The 15,718-nt window shown below is 36.6% G+C and overlaps 1 protein-coding gene and 1 non-coding gene across 3 annotated transcripts in view; one reads left to right on the forward strand and one right to left on the reverse strand.

Annotated features, from left to right (window-relative positions):
* LIN28B (lin-28 homolog B) overlaps positions 1–15,718 on the forward strand; it is a 143,302-nt gene that overhangs the window by 99,621 nt on the left and 27,963 nt on the right. The window lies entirely within an intron of this gene.
* LOC116275515 lies at positions 9,270–9,378 on the reverse strand. The gene has a single exon (XR_004184642.1). It is a non-coding gene; the product is annotated as a U6 spliceosomal RNA (small nuclear RNA).

Consider the following 15,718-nt stretch of genomic DNA (forward strand, 5'->3'; position numbering starts at 1 on the left):
TCCCTGCTGTGACCTCTGTTCAGACCGGGCAGACAATGTGCCATTCTCATCACCCTCTGCCAGACATTGTGTGGAGCTGAGCTTCATTTGGCGCTGCATAGGTCTCCCAAGATGCCTTATTGGAATGGTCAGAAGCCAAGTGGCAAATAATCAGAATTTTAGGTTGATTTTCTAATTGCTGTTGTAGTCTCAGCATAATAAATAATAAAATAATGCCTACAGAAAAAAAGTTCCAGAAGCAACTCTAGTAATAGTTCAAGTAGAAATTATGGATTTAAGAAGTAACTTAGCTTTCTTCCTTTAGACTGTGGCCTTGGTGAAGTTAGATTATTTATTTATTGTATGATTTCAGTACAAGGGTATTGTGATAATTTGGTAGTACTTTAGAAATTTGATCATCTGTTCTAAAAAGGAAATTAATTTAGCCTCTAATATTAAGTATGTAGATGTTTAAATGAACATTATGACATTGTTCAGAGTATCACTTGTGAATTTTAATGTCACTTAAATTTTAAAAATTATGCTTAAATGTCTTAAATGTAAACATAAATTATCATGATTTATATCTGCTAACTATGACATCCAATCTGTTCCTGTGTGAACAGAATAAGAGCTGATCAAGATGAAGACTATTAACAGAAAATTTTGTTACTTGCACTGCTGAATCCTTCCACTGAAATACTAGTTCTGCATCCCAAACCCAAGTAACAATCTAGGGGAATCACAAAGTTTTCAGCAGTCTCCAGCTAGACTTTCTAAATTCTACGTAATAAGGATATGCAAGTCAGATTCTGTTCTAATAAATTTGAAGAGCTTATGTAAAGATTCTTCCAAATTCACATTGGAATTTAAATTTTTGAAATTTGGTTAAAATAACAGATTAAGAGGTACAACTTTTCTCTCCTTCCCTCCCCTCCCCTTTTTTCCCCTCCCCTCCACTTCTCTCCCCTCTCCTCCCCTCCCCTCCCCTTCTCTCCCCTTCCCTCTCTTTTCTTTTTTTTTGAGACAGGGTCTCACTCTGTTACCCAGGCTGGAGTGCGGTGGTGCAATCTCGGCTCACTGCAACCTCCACCTCTCAAGTTCAAGTGATCCTTTCACCTCAGCCTCCCAAGTAGCTGGGACTACACGTGTGCACCACCATGCCCTAATTTTTTAATCTTTTTTTAGAGACTGGGTTTTGCCATGTTGCCCAGGCTGGTCTCAAACTCCTGACCTCAAGTGATACGCCTGCCTCGGCCTCCCAAAGTGCTGGGATTACAGACGTGAGCTACTGCACCCCACCAAGAGCTACAACTTGAACTGTTCACATAAAGAGATGTTTCTTTTTGTTGGAATAATAGGATTACCTTATTTATATTAAATTCATTATATATATATAAATGGTCCTGGGAAAATTGTCTATCTGTAGAGAAAGAGTAAGATTGGACCCTACCTTATACCATTTTTAAAGACATAAGGCAAAACTTTACAATATTAGAAGGAAATACAGGAGAATATATTCCTGTGATGTTAGGTTTGGGAAAGATCTTTTTAAAAGAAGGTACAAACAGTACAAACCATAAGGGATAAGATTAATAAAATTGGCTGCTCTAAAATTTAATCTTCTACCAGGCAAAGGTTTCAGTCAGACAGATAAAACCACTCAAAGTACCTATAGAAATTAGGGATGTATGCATTATACGTAATGTGGGAGTTGCAGGGGAATAGAAGAGTCAGTGGATTAGAGAAATAGTCATTAACCAGTCTTCAAAAGCACTGTGCTGGGGTTACAAATCAGAGCTTGCAGGGAATTCCAAAAGCCAGGCACATCTGACTATGAAAAGGGAACTGGAAGAGGGAGTTTCTGGAGAGGCCTATGGAAGCTGCTGCCTCCGAGTGGACCAGTGACAGGCTGCTGTTGGTCAGCAGGGCCAACAGTTGGGAAGACATGCTGAGCACAGGGCACCAGAGATAACAGCTGGGACCTGCTGGGCAGGTCTGTGTCTGTTACGAAGTCTGACCAGGTCCAAGAATAATGACTTATTCACTTCCAAATCTTGTACAAGTTTCTCTTTTGGTTGATTCTACCTCAGAAACATCCAGAGAAGGAGATTCTCTGAAATACAGGTGCTAGCCATAACCAAACTGATATTAAACAATGTAGCATCAATAATATAAATAAACTTAGAGTGGGAAAAGATATTTGCAATGCATGTAATTGATAAAGAATTAATATCCAAAAAGCACTGCAAATCAAAAAGAAAAAAAGCCTGATAGAAATGAACAAGTAAACAGTAATTCATAAAGAAAAGTATTCACTGAAAAAATGTGTGGCATTACTAACCTAATGAGACATCATTTCACTCATGTTGGACGAGCAGAAATTTCAGAGTCTGACAATACCAGCATTGTGAAGAATGTTCCACAATACTGGTGGGATTCTTGACACTACCACTTCATAGAGCAATTTGGCAATATCTGGTGGAAGATTGTTCATATCATTTTACTCCACTTCTGGGTAGACTTTTCCATGGCAGTGTTTTTCAAACTGTGGGTTGGGACCCACTGGTGGCTTTGAGATCTATTTGATGGGTTATGACCAGAGTTATTAATTTTAAAAAATGAAATAGAATAAAAATCATCAGCGTACATTGCATGTAGTAAGAGTAACTTGTTTCATAAACTTATGAGTTGTGGTGTGTGTATTTGTGTGAGTACTGAATCAAGATTCAAAATGTTTTCTCAATGTGGGTCATGGTCATTTTCACACAAAGATAATTATACAAAAATGTTACTTACAGCATTGTTTGTAGTAACAAAAAACTAGAAACAACCTAAATGTCTAAATGAGAATTTTTAAATTATAGTATATTCTTAGGATGATATGGCAGTTAAAGTGAACATATTAGAGCTACATCTCAAGGATAACTCCTTTTTTAAAAACCCCACTGTATTGTTGAATAAAAATGTAAGTTGCACAGAGTGTGTGAAATATTACTCCATCTATATTTTTTAAAACCATCAAATGATATTCTGTATTATGTATGGATACTTACATGTGTGGCAAAAATGTGAAAACATGATAAACCCTAAATTCATGCTAGTACTTACTCTCAAGAGGCAGAGAAGAGAATGGGATTGTGGGAGTATACAGATTATATTTAACCATTTGTTCAAATTATTTTGAATCCTTCAGTAGGATATTCATATATAATAGATTCCATACCTTATTATATTTATTTTTAGGTATTGTAGTTTTTGATGCTATTTTGAATGAATTTTTTTTCTTCAGTTTTAAATGGTTCTTGCATACTATAGAGAAAAGCTGTGTAAAAATTTAGGGGAAAGTTTTGTCTCTTCTCCAAGAATTATACCTATTATTTTCTTTTCTTAGGAATACACTTGAACTTCCTAAGCAGTGTTGAATGATGCTGATGACAGCAAGCATTCTGTCTTCCAATTTAATAAAAATGGCTTTAATATTTCAAGTTTAGTTTGATGTTTGCTATTATTTTTCAGTAAATAATCATGTTTAAATTGCTTTCTTTTTCTTCTCGTTTACTCAGAGTTTTTAACCGTGGATGGCTGCTAAATTATTATATCAAAAATGTTTTCAGCATCTCTTGACATAATTTTGTAATTTTCTAGTATATTGATAAAGTGAGTTACATCTATAGATTTTGTGAAGTTAAAGCATTCTTACATTTCTGTGGGGAAGTGAGACCCTTTTTAGTCATTATTTGCTTATTCAGTTTCATAATATTTATCAGTCATACATGAACTAGGACTTTTTGTGTACTTTCCTCTTCAAGTTTTAGTAAGTTTGTTAAGATTATTCTAGTCTCATGAATTAGTGAGTTTTCTGTCTCTGTGTTGCTATATAGTTTAACATAATAAGAATTTAAGTAGTAGTCTCCTCTCAAGTGATGAATAATAGATTTCTTTCATGGGAAAAACATCACAACTTGTGTTTATATTTATTTACTTTATACCATTTATTTTTAGGTTTTGTAATGTATACTATTATGTACCTGATATATAAATACACACAAATATACATATAGTGGGATGGGTATTCAAAAAAAATTCTTACTAATAAGTGTGCATGATCAAAATAATTTAAAGCCCACAACTTTAAAAGGTAATAGAACTAAGCTATAAACACCAAAGCCCTTCACATTTTGCAGTTAAAAAAAATTGTCCAGAGCTTTCTCATATCTATTAGAGTTTTCTGTTTCCTTTTAGATCAGATATGGTATATTTTACTAATAAGTTATTTACTTCCATTGGATTTTCTAATTTGTGCAAAAATTTGAAATAAGATTTTCTTATTTAAATTTCCTCCTTATATGCAATTGGATTTTTTTTTTTTTTTTGAGAGAGATACTCACTCTGGTTGCCCAGGCTGAAGCACAGTGGTGGAATCTTGGCTCACTGCAGCCTTGATCTCCTGGGCTCAGGTGATTCTCCCACCTCAGCCTCCTGAGCAGCTTGGATTACAGGCACACACCGACACAACCAATAATTTTTTTTTTTTAGTAGAGACAGGGTTTCACCATGTTGCCCAGGCTGTTCTTGAACTCCTGTGCTCAAGCAATCCTCCCGCCTCAGCCTCCCAGAGTGCTGGGATTACAGGTGTGAGCCACCACACCTGGCCTACAATTGGATTTTAATAATTCCTAATGTTTTATGTTTTTATTTTATTTTTTTTCTCATTTAGGCATCTCATGAGTTTACCTTTTCAAATAATTACCTTTTATTCTATCTACAATTTTGTGTGTTTTTTGTTTCTTTCAGATCTCACTTGTATGTCTTCTTTGTTAATTTTGTTTTTTTTTTTCTATTTTCATAAGTTGGATGCTTAATTTATCTTCAATCTTTATTTTTATAGGTAATAAGGATTTCAGGCCATAAATGTTCTTTTAGGAAAAACTTAATTGATTTGCACAGGTTTCAGTATGAAGTTCTAGGTGTTTTTGTTATTTTCTAGATAATTTGATATTTAGTTTTGATTTTCACTGTGCTGGCTACTCTGAAATCCAGTGCTGTTAAAGGGTTGTTGTTTATCATCTAACTGGAGGTATGTTGGTCATAAGTCTTTCAGGTGCAAGTTACACAAATGAACTCATCGTGGCTGAAGGTAGTTGTTCTCAGTGTCATTTTTGGACCAGCATTAGCATCACATGGGATCTTGTTTAAAATGCACACTCGAAGGCCTGACCCTAGACTTAACCTGGGGTGTTGAGCTCAGCTATTGTTTTTTTTTTTTTTTTTCTTCTTCTTTTTTCCAACAAACCTCTGGGTAATTTTGATATACTCTAAGTTTGAGATCCCTTGGCTTGGCGTGGGAGGGTGATGTGGGAAGAAATTTGTTGAATCACATAGTTTATAATCAGATATATCTGGATTTGAGTGCTCAATCCTACTGCCAAGAGGGATAGAATTCCCAGCAATTCTTTCAGGAGTTCAGAATTAATTTTGTTGATCTAGCCTAGAATGTGATAATCTGATTTGCTAGACATGAATCATTTGCCCACTCTATGCTGGGGAGTCAGGTGAACTCCCACTCCCATCTAAACCACAAGGATTAAAAGTAGGGGAAAAAGGATTCTCCAGTAGAAAAAGTGCCATTATGAGTAGAGGCACTGAATGAGGGGGTAGGCAAAAATAACTGATACACGTAAAATAGCACTGGATTACAGAGGACCCGGTCTGTAAACTGTTACTGGTTTTCAAGAAGACAATGAGCTTGTACTATAATCTAAGTTAATATACCACTTGCTTCACTGGAAGGCCTTGCTACAAAAACAGTGTCACCTGTACTAAATATTCCTTTCTTCATGTGTTTAGAATTTTCCTGTGTTATTTGTTTATATGTTTCTTTATTTTTTTCCTTTTCTCCTGGAAATCTGGTTATACAGCTATTAGTGCTCCTAAAGTTTCATGTCTTTTCTCAGCATTTTCATCTATTGTCTTGCTTTCTTTTGTAAGATCATTATTTTGAACATTTGAGTTCTTCTAGAACATCGACTGACTTCTCAGATGTGACTGTCTTCTTTCACTGTTTTTTTTATTTTTTTCTAGTTAGTTTCAAAATTTGAGATCATGTTTTTAGTTCCAGAGAGCCTTCTTTTCTGTCCTAAACTGGTTTATGTTAAAAATTCTCTTCAGATGTCAGTGGGAGCCAGGTTTTCTAAAAATGCAGTTCTCTCGCTCAGGTTACTTTGTCCCTATGAAATACTGGAGTTTTTCTCCCCTCTCATTGTGGTTTTTCTTCCCTTAACATGAGTACAGAGGTGACTTTTAGCCTCTTTTAAACAGAGACAAACCTCTGATTTATGGAAGTGATTTGTGATTTCTGCTCTTGTGAGCTGACAGTAAGCAAACTATCAAAGCCCAGCCCCTCTACTATGGGAGATGGGGGCTCAAGGATGGATAACCAAGGAAAGAACCTCTGAACTGTCCTCTGCTCACTGGAAGAATATATTCCATTTGCCAAAGGAACAAAAGAGTGAAAATACCTAGGAATAAAGTTTAATGAGAGATACACAGAATCTAAATGAAGAAAACTGAAACTGGCCAGGTGCGATGGCTCACGCCTATAATCCCAGCACTTTGGGAGGCTGAGGCAGGTGGATCCCTTGAGGTCAGGAGTTTGAGACCAGCCTGGCAAACATGGTGAAACCCCATCTTTACTAAAATTACAAAAATTAGCCGGGCGTGGTGGCGCACGCCTGTAGTCCCAGCTACTCGAGAGCAACAGAGTGAGACACTCTGTCTCGGAAAAAAAAAAAAACCTAAAACTAAAACTATACAGAGTTAGTATAAAAGAAAACATAAGTAAAACTAAGCTCAGTATGAAGCCTATCCTGGGATATGTTTGTGTGTGTGTGTGTATATACTATTAAAAATGAAATCTTTCCTCCTTTTAGTTTTATAAACTTAATAAGATTGATAATTTTTAACCAGTTACTTTAAAAACTTCTTTTGTTGATTTTTGTTTTGTTTTGTTTTTTAGAGACAGGGTCTCACTCTGTCACCCAAGCTGGAGTGCAGTGGCAGGATCTCAGCTTACTGCCGCCTCCCCTCCTGGGTTTCAAGCAATTATCCTGCCTGAGCCACTTATGTAGCTGGGATTACAGGTGTGCACCACCATGCCCTGCTAATTTTTGTATTTTTGGTAGAGATGGGGTTTCACCATGTTGCCTAGGCTAGTCTCAAACTCCTGAGTTCAAGCAATCTGCCCTCCTCAGCCTCCCAAAGTGCTGGGATTGCAGCCTCCCAAAGCGCTGCACCTGGCTCTTTTGTTGATTTTTAATAGTTTTTCAATATATTCATGGTTTTCAAGGTATGAAATATTTTTACCCACAAATAATAATAACTGTATCCTCTATGATAATTTGTGGTATATCCATTTTATTGTTTTTCCATTTTGTTTCTGCCTTTGTGTTTTACCTATTCAGTGATCAAATAATTACATTTTTCCTGTTTTCCTTGTATTAATTTTTAAATCCATCAAAAATTTTATTTGTTACTTTATAGAAAGATTAAGAAGCTCTGTTTTAAATTCCCCCTTACTCAGCATCTCTTGTTGAACTCTGTTGATTAGTGAAAGTTCTTCTGTTATTTGATGATTTCTTCCTTGTGTTACTGCTAATATGTATGTTTCAGGGCTCTCTACTTTTACAGCTTGTCCTACTCTTTCTCCCACTAGTTTTAATTTCTGTATTTTTGTAATACCTTTTAATTCCTCCAGAAGTAAATAAATCTCCCTTTATTACTGTTCTGAGGTATTATTATAGCCATTTTCATTTATTTTTAAAGATGAAGTTGAAAATCACTTTCTTCCCATCATTATCAACTCTCATTGGTATGTTGATAGGAATTCAAATTGTTTTATTCACGAAATACTTGTAGTACAGGAATCCCAGTTTTGCAGTTTGTAAATCCAAAGTATAGTACTATAAATAGAAATTTCAATTCCCACAGTGAAGATACAAATCTAATGATAGCTGATAAACTATTTCATATGACTTGATCTAATTTTTTTCATGCTCTAAAAATTGATTTAATATAGTCATTGGAAATTACTATTTTAGTTTTAAAAATATTTTCATTTCACTAGTTTCAGGGGTACAACTGGCTTTTGGTTACATGGTATAGTAGTGAAGCCTGACTACATTCGGGCAATGTACCTGTTGCCCAAATAGTGTACGTTACACCCAATGGAAATGATCTTAATGGTAACATTTTAAAGTTGTATTTCTAGTTGTTGGAATTTTTGGATCAAGTGCAATGACTCACATATGTAATCTCAGCTACTTGGCAAGCTGAGATGGGAGGAACACTTGAGCCCAGGAGTTCGAGACCAGCTCAGGCAATGTAGTGTGACCCTATCTCTTTGTTGTTGTTGTTGTTGTTTTGTTTGTTTGTTTTTGAGACAGTCTCACTCTGTCACCCAGGCTGGGGTGCAGTGGCGCGATCTCGGCTCACTGCAAGCTCCACCTCCCGGGTTCACACCATTCTCCTGCCTCAGTCTCCCGAGTAGCTGGGACTACAGGCGCCCACTACCACGCCCAGCTAATTTTTTGTATTTTTAGTAGAGATGGGATTTCACCATGTTAACCAGGATGGTTTCGATCTCCTGACCTCATGATCTGCCTGCGTCGGCCTCCCAAAGTGCTGGGATTACAGACGTGAGCCACCACGCCTGGCCGACCCTATCTCTTAAAAAAAAATGCATATGACATTTATAGCTACAAGTATATGTGCTATGAATAGTCTAACACTAAACTGTTAGGAGCAGTAATAGAAGCAGCAGGTAAATAATCACATCATAGATTAAGAAAAGTTTCAGAAATACCTGAAGGCACTATTTTCTTTTTATTCTATGTATATTTTATGTAGGTAAGCCTGTTTAAATCCTGAGTATTCCTAAATCCACTCACTTTATTTATTTAATAATAATAACTGTTATTATTTAATATGGAATACTTCATAAATTCGTATGTCTTTTTTTTTTTTTTTTTTTTTTGAGATGGAGTCTCGCTCTTGTCACCCAGACTGGAGTGCAGGGACACAATATTGGCTTACTGCAACCTTTGCCTCCTGGGTTCAAGTGATTCTCCTCCCTCAGCCTCCCGAGTAGCTGGGATAAAGACATGCACCACCTTGCCCCGCTAGTTTTTGTATTTTTAGTAGAGACGGGGTTTCACCATGTTGGCCAGGCTGGTGTCGAACTCCTGACCTCAAGTGATCCACCTGCCTCAGCCTCCCAAACTGCTGGGATTATAGGTGTGAGCCACCATGCCCAGCCCTGTATGTCATTCTTGTATAGGGGCCATACTAATCTTCTCTGTATTGTTCCAACTTTAGTATATGTGCTGGCAAAGCAAGCACCCACTCACTGTACATTAAAAGAGTTAACCATATCTGTACACACTTGGACAATGCTAAACCAGTTACTCATTTTTTGCCTTAGGAAGGAAGTCTGGGTGTGCTGTAGTGCATGGTTAGGCTGCTTTTCAAAGTCCAGTTGGTAGGATGCTGAGCAAAACCTTGCCAGAACTCAGAACTGTGAACTTTACCATGACTCTCCAAGTGATCAGTACATAATATGCTTATCTAATAACACCTTTTTAAAAATTAAAACCCATCTTCTTTCATCACTATATGGTTTTTGTTCTATTTTTTCATGTGGCATTTTTATAGTTAGTAATTGTAACTAATACTAAATGATTTTACAATGTTTTTAAATCACTGTATATTTTTATATTATCAGGACAATGAATGGCCTCATAAATTTTCTTTAAAATTCTTTTTCTTTTAGACAGAGATCACCAGAATCTCTGAGAAATGTTGATTTCGGTACTTGGTTTTATTAGGAAGTTCAAGACACGATATAAAATGTAAGACTGTGTTTTACAAATGATGCTTTAAAAGGTATATAGGGCTAGGAGTGGTGGCTCGTGGCTGTAATCCCAGCACTTCGGGAAGCTGAGATGGGAGGATCACTTGAGACCAGGAGTTTGAGACCAGCCTAGACAACAAAGCAAGACCTTAGATTAAAAAAAAGAAAGAAAAGAAATGGTATATAGGATTCATGTAGACTAATAAGTAAATATATCTAAAAGGAAAAGAAAGTAGTTAATAAGGAGTAAAAAAAAAAGCTGAGGGCTGGGCACAGTGGCTCATGCCTGTAATCCCAGCACTTTGGAAGGCCCAGTCGGGTGGATCACAAGGTCAGGAGATCAAGACCAGCCTGGCCAACATGGTGAAACCCTGTCTCTACTAAAAATACAAAAATTAACCAGGCATGGTGGCACGCACCTGTAATCCCAGTTACTCATGAGGGTGAGGCAGGAGACTCATTTGAACCTGGGATGTGGAGGTTGCATTGAGCTGAGATCACGCCATTGCACTCCAGCCTGGGCGACAGAGTGAGACTCCATCTCAAAAAAAAAAAGACAAGACAGAAAAAGAAAAAGCTGGGACAACTGGTTGTAATTGAATTGCTGAGGAATGTTGTATATTAGCTTGCTTTCCTTCTCCGGGGATTTTTTTTTTTTTTTAAGTTTCAAAGAAATGTCTGCAATAGAAAGACCTATAATCTGAGTTCTTTTGAAGTGTAATCTCCATGAGAACAAGGACCTGATCTGCCTTATTCACTACTGTGTCATGAGTACAAAGTAACTACTTAGTTAATATTTATTAAAGTAGTTGTAATAACCCTGGGCAGTTATCTTTTCCTCTATCTAGTTTCTCATCTGTAAATTCTTTCATTTTACCAATTTTTGTTGAGTACCTGCCATGGACCAGGTACTGTTCTAGGCAATGAAGTTGGAGCAGAGAATGGGACATACAAGGGTCTTGCTGTCCTGGAGCACAGATTTTAGAATGTGAGGCAAATAAGTAAAAACAGATTTATTAATAAATGTATATAATGTGATGTCAGGTAGTGATAAATGCTGTGAAGAAAATTATAGCAGGGTAAGAGGACAGAGTAATAGTTGGAATGTTTTAGATTAAGTGATCAGGAAATGCCTGAAGAGGTGACAGCTGAGCAGAGACATGAATGAAGTAAGGGAACAAGCCTTGTAAAGATCTGGGGGAAGTGATTTTTATTCAAAAGGAAAACCTGTGCAAAGATTCTGAGGTATTAATGAATTGAGCATGTTTGAGGAGTGGCAGGCCAGCCAGTATGACTGAGTGAATTGATTGATGAGAAGAGAGGTCCAAGATTAGGGCTGAGAAATTGGCAGGGTCATGTAGACCATGGTTTATGAAGTTTGATTTTATTCTTGGTGAGATGGTGTCTTAGTCTATTTTGTGCTACTATAAAAGAATACCACTGATTAGGTAATTTATAATGAAAAAAAATTTTATTGGCTCACAGTTTTGGAGGCTGGCAGGCATGTGGCAAGTGCCCTCTTGCTGTATCATGATGGGAGAGCAAAGGGAGAAAAGGATACCAAACTTGTCCTTTTACAGGGAACCCATTCCTATAAGAACGAACCCATTTCCAGGATAATAACGTTAATCCATTCATAAGGACAGTGCCCCCATGACCCAAATACTTCCTATTAGGCCCTGCTTTCCAATACTGCTGCATTGAAGATCAGTTTTCTTATGTTTTGTTTCTTTAAGGAACGAGTCCTTTTTATGTAAGCTGTGGAATGCTTTGGCATAAAATTGTTTATAATATTCCTTTATGTCCTCTTAATGACTACAAGACACATACCAATATTCCCTTTTTCATTGCTCATAATGGCAATTGATTTCTTCTCTCTTGTTTCTTGATCATTCTAACTAGGTGTTTATTCATTTTTATTAATCCTTTCCAGCCAATTTTTGGCTTTGTTAATGTTTTTTATATTGTTTTCTATTTCATTGGTTTCTGCTCTTAATTACTTAATTTACTTTATTTACTTTTGGTTTATTTTTCTCTTTTTCTAGCTTCTTTAGGTAAAAACTTAGACCATTGATTTTTAAACCTTCTTTTCTAACATAAACAGATAAACTTTTAAATTTTCCCCTAAACACTGCTTTAGCTGCATTTCGCAAATTTTATTTTGTTTTCATTTTTATTTTCCTTGTGATTTCTTCTTTGATCTAAGTGTTATTTAAAAGTATATTGTATTATTAAAATATTTTGGAATTTCTATATATCTTATTTATTTCTAACTTAATTCTGTTGTGGTCAGAAAATGTGTGTATTCTGTAAGATTTTCACGTTGTGAAATTTACTGACTTTTTTGTCCCAAGATATGTTCTATCCTAGACAGTGGCTCATGTGCACCTGCAAAGAATGAATATTCTGCCGATGTTGAGTGCATGGTTCTCTAGTGTTAATTAGATAATGGTGGTTGATAGTGTAGCCCAAATCGATGTCTTTATGGCGCGCGTGTGTGTGTGCACTCATAAACTTACTTGTTACTGGAAAGGAATGTTAAATTTCAACTATGATCGTGGATTTCTCTGTTTCTTCTATGAATGCTAACAGTGTTTGCTTCATGTGCTTTGAAACTGCATTAACAGCAGATTCATTGCATTCATATTGGGAATATTATGTCTTCCTGATGAATTGACCCTTTATGTTTATGAAATGTCCCACCTCCCCTGTAATATCCTTTGTCTGACACTGATACAGCCACACCAACTTTTTATGGTTGTTTGTATGGTGTGTATGTGGGTGTGTATATGTGTGTGTGTGTGTGTGTATTTTGAGATGGTGTTTCGCTCCTGTCGCCCAGGCTGGAGTGCAGTGGCACAATCTTGGCCCACTGCAACCTCTGCCTCCTAGGTTCAAGTAATTCTGCCTCAGTTTACCATACTCGGGATTACAGGCTGGGATTACAGGCACCTGCCACCATGCCTGGCTAATTTCTATATTTTTAGTAGAGACAGGGTTTCACCATGTTGGCCACACTGGTCTCGAACACCTGATCTCAGGTGATCCACCCGCCGCGGCCTCCCAAAGTACTGGGATTATAGGCGTGAGACACTGCACCCGGCCTACTGTTTGTTTCCTTTTAATTTCAACATATCTGTGACTTATATTTAAAATGTGTCTCTTGCAGTCAAGATATAATTAGTGTGTGTGTTTTTAAATCAAACCTGATGATCTCTACCTTTTAATTGGGATTTGAGACCATTTGTACTTAATGTAATTATTGATATGGTTAGATGCAGGTCTGCCATTTTGCTGTTTTCTCTTTTTCTCATTTGGTTTTGTTTGTATTTGTTTTCTGCCATCTTTTTGGTCAGTATTGTTTCATTTGCTATAAAATGTAAAAAGGTAATACAATGTAACAATGCTATAATTGTTTTTGTTTGTATGTTTTCTGCAATCTTTTTGGTTAATATTGTTTCATTTGCTATAAAATGTAACAATGCTACCAAAATTTAATTCCATTCACCACCACCCTGGTGTCATTCTTGGTGCTATTATGTCATACATTTTTTATTTTGACATAATTTGTAAGTCCCACAATTCAGTATTATTACTTTTGCTTTAAATAGATAGCATTTCCTGTACACATCTCTCATTTCTAGTTTTATTTATTAGTTTCTGTAGACCTGTCTTTATCCCCATTTCACCTTGCTTTTATGGACAAAATGTCTTGGAGACAGTAGGGGATGATGAAAAAAAGGTGAACCCACAGGTACCGGAATGGGACTGACTGATTCTGTGGAGGGAGTGGGAGAGTGACAACCTGAAACCTGGAGAGCAGTCAATTTAGGTCCTAGGAACTCTGAGGAATGGAGGGGCATTGATCACCTTTTGTCCTATCCCCGTGCCCCAGGGGACTTCTTGCCACTTTGGGGTGCCCCCTGTTGGGGAGTCATACACCCGAGGTGCAAACCAGTGAGTTTCCATGAGTTTACATTTTTCTTGAATGTGAACATCTTGTTTTTTAATTTTATTTATTGATTTATTTATTTTAGCATTTCTTCTTGTGAAGTCTGCTGGCCAAAAATTCACTCAGATATCTTTATTTTGCCCTCATTTTTAAAAGGTATTTTTAATAGATTTAGAATTCTCAATTGAAAGGTTTTTTTAACTACTTTTAAGATGTCCCCTTGTCAACTGGTCTTCATTATTTCTGAGAGGATGTTATATATTATTCATTTATTTGTTCCATAGTATAAAATGTATCTTTTTTCTTACTCCTTTATTTGGGCTTTAAGTAGCTGAATTATGATGTGCCAAAGTGTGGGGTTTTGGGGCATTTATTTGTATTTATTATGTTTTGGGTTCTCTGAGCTTTTTGGATTTGTTGATCCACAATGTTTTTCATAAAACTGGGGAAATGTTTGGCCATCATTTCTTCGTGTGTTTTTTATTCTGCTCCATTCTTCTTCGTCTGAGATTCTAATTACATATATGTATATATCAGACCATTTCATATTGTCCCTCATGTCACTATGAATAACAGTATCTTAAAAAGAAAATAAAGAACTGTAAAATATGAATAGATTCATATTTAGAACTGTAAAATTCAACTCAAGGTTTCTAAAGCAGTTGGAATTCATGGGACAGGATGCTGGGGAGAAGAGATCTGTGCAAAGGAGAACTCCTGTACCTCTCCCTCCTTAGTCTTGATTAAGGGCCAGGTTGCATGTGCACAGGTTGAGGCCCTTCAAAGCACAGCAGCAGGCTTTGTTGTCTGGCAGAGTGATAAGCAAAAATATCTTCATATTTATTATATTCAAATTTCTTTATTTTCTTTGATTCAGTTTGTGCTATTTCTTTATAATCTGCTTTTTAAGTTCACTACATTTTTCTTCAGTTTCTAAGTTACTGTTATTCAATCCATGGATATTTTCATTTTAGATACTGTAGTTTTCAGTTCTAATATTCCTGGTTGTTGTTGTTTTAATAGTCTGTCTTTCTTCCTTCCCTCTTTCCTTCAGACAGGGTCTTCCTTCCAGCCCCAACCGGAGTGCAGTGGCATGATCATGGCTCACTGCAGTCTCAACCTCCCAGGTTCAAGCAGTCCTCCCATCTCAGCCTCCTGAGTATGTGCACGCCACCATGCCTGGCTTTTTTTTTTTTTTTTTTTTTTGGTAGAGACAGGATTTCGCCATGTTGCCCAGGCTGGTCTGAACTCCTGGGCTCAAGCAGTCCTCCCAAGGTGCTGGAATTACAAGCATGAGCCACTGTGCCCAGCCTCTGTTCTTATTATTTTTCTACTACTATTCCTCATTTGTTCATTCATTATGTCCATCTTTTCTTTTAAGTTGTTGAGCATATTTATGATAGCTATTTTGAGTTATTTCCTGCTGTTTCTCACATTTGGGTCTTTTTAAGATCTTCACTACTTTTTTCCTTAAATATGAGTCACTTTTTCCTGCTGCTCTTCATGCCTAGTAATTTTTTTATTGTATGTAGAATGTTGGGCTGATAGATTGTAGGGAGTCCGAGTCATTTGTCTTCTCTACAAGATGTTGACTTTTGTTCTGGTAGACAGTTTTTGCTCTACCAGTTTTGTTTTTATTCTAGATAATGGTAGATCTATTTTCATGTTTTGCTTAGTCCTAGAATGCAGTCATAAGGTACATAGAGTATAATCCTTATTCCTAAGTCATGAGTTTACTATGACTTGTGAAATGCCTGTGTTTCTTGATTTAAAATCCAGTGTGGTTTCTTTACTTCTCGCTAGGCCAGAACTCCAGTATCTCCCAGCATTTTGTGGCCTTGGATATTTTTGCTTATCTCTCTGCCAAACAACAAAGT

The sequence above is a fragment of the Papio anubis genome, chromosome 6 (genome assembly GCF_008728515.1).
Source record: "Papio anubis isolate 15944 chromosome 6, Panubis1.0, whole genome shotgun sequence".
Taxonomy (NCBI): Eukaryota; Metazoa; Chordata; class Mammalia; order Primates; family Cercopithecidae; genus Papio; species Papio anubis.